This window comes from Sciurus carolinensis, chromosome X, assembly GCF_902686445.1.
Source record: "Sciurus carolinensis chromosome X, mSciCar1.2, whole genome shotgun sequence".
In the NCBI taxonomy this organism is placed as follows: domain Eukaryota; kingdom Metazoa; phylum Chordata; class Mammalia; order Rodentia; family Sciuridae; genus Sciurus; species Sciurus carolinensis.
In genome coordinates this window covers 60,972,475-60,974,530 of record NC_062232.1, presented here as the reverse complement: position 1 = coordinate 60,974,530, position 2,056 = coordinate 60,972,475, and positions in this window count along the sequence as shown.

The window sequence follows — 2,056 nt, the reverse complement described above, 5'->3', positions numbered from 1 at the left end:
ACCAAAGTTGTCTCTAGTAGTGTTATGTAATATGTTTTGGGACAGGAGACAAATGGATGCAGAAAAAAGCAGTGACAGCATATGAATGATAGGATATTAGGGCTTAAACTTACTATAGTAGTAGAGATAATGGAATTAACTATTAATTAATATATTATGTATCTTAATATGTGATTTAATGTGGGAGTGAGGGAAAACTTTATGTATGATGACTCTACTGCTTTGTCCTGTGGAGAGTGGAGGAATGATGGTGCCATTATTAAAACTAAAAAGTTAAGTTCTTGATTCCTTTGGATGGCACTCATTGTAACATCCTGCTTGACTAGTCTATTATTAAACAGAGAAGCAATGTAAGAGAGAAGTAAAGAGTACAGAGCCTATATATATATATATATATATATATATATATATATATATATATATAGAGAGAGAGAGAGAGAGAGAGAGAGAGGGAGAAACAGAGAGCACCAATTTAAAAAACTATAAATAAATAGAAGTCCAATACAGTAGAGGAAGTTGAACAGGAGGAGCAAGGATGATAGATAAAAAGGAAATACTGAGGACTGAAATGGAGCAAATTATAATATATAAGTGTATAATTATGTCCAAATGAATGCCCATATTATTTACAATTATAATGCACTAATAAAATCATTAAAAAGAAAAAAAACTAAAATTTCATCATAAGAAACATATTTACATGTTGCACTTGAACAAATATCATACAGAATGAGTGATAATATGGTGAGATATTTTCAAGATACTAAGGATCAGTTACTGTTCAAATAAGATGCAATGGCATATACAATATACACATTAAAAGCCATTTTAATGAAAAAATAAAATAAGAAAATAAGGGTCTATAAAAAAGAGACTAAAGAATAGCTAATTTTATGTTGTTCTTCATACTCTCCTAAAGCTTAAACTCTTTCCCATGGTATATAATGTTATAAGTACTTACTGGCTCTTTTGCATATTAAAACTCACCAACGAATTTTTTTAAAAAATGTGTAGAGCAAGGGTTAACAAACTTAAACATTTAAAGAGTCATGAAATGGACTGTTTCCGCTTTCCATCTGGCTTTTATCAATTGCAAGTCAGTTTCAGAAGGACTGCTACACAATCAAAACACACAATCTCCCTAGTAAGATAATTCAATTTTATAAATGAATTACTTATGTGCCTATAAGTAAATACATTCCTATGCATGAGGATATCAGCTGCTGTCAATGAGATAATCAAATCCAGGAGAAAAGGGTATCCTTGTAAACACTTTAAACTTGAAAAGGCCCCAAATATCTGGAGTATGATAAATCCAATCAAAAACATTTCAGTCTTACAGAAAGGGCAAGTTAAAAAACATAGTTCAGCACAAAGACACAAGGTCAATGGAGCAGACATTAAAAGAGAGTCATTTATTTTGTGAGAGAAAGCAAGTGTGTTAGGAAAAGAAAAAAACAGTGTTCTATACCTCTTCAATGTCTAGAAAACATGCATTCATGCCAAAAGAAATTGAACATTGCCTCAGCTGGTGACTATGATCTCTGAAAGACAGCACAAATTAAATGAAAGAGCTTTGGAGTCTGAAAAACATGGATACGAATCCTGGCTCTGCTACTTCCCAGCTGTGTGACCTTGAACAATTTACTTAACCCTTCTGTTCTTTGATTTCTTTCTACATATGATGGGGGAAAAAACATATACCTCTCAGGGTTATAGGAAGGATGAAGAAATAACATATCTGTAAAGTACCTTGCATAATGCCTGGTACATGAAATGTGCCAAAGAATAGTAGCTTTCCAAGTTTGTCTTTCATTGACTATAAAATTTAGCAAAAGTAACCTAACTTCTTGGTCTTTGCCTTTCATGAGTTAATAAAATGGCAAGCTATGGAGGAATGCAAATGTGATTTACGTTACATATACATATACATATGCAGGGACTATTTATTTACTTTATTAACATGCAAAGTCATACCTTAAGTAAGTAGAGAAATTTTCATTGTCCCAAGGGTTCACACTTATACTAAATAATGTAATCCATATAACTTGTGATG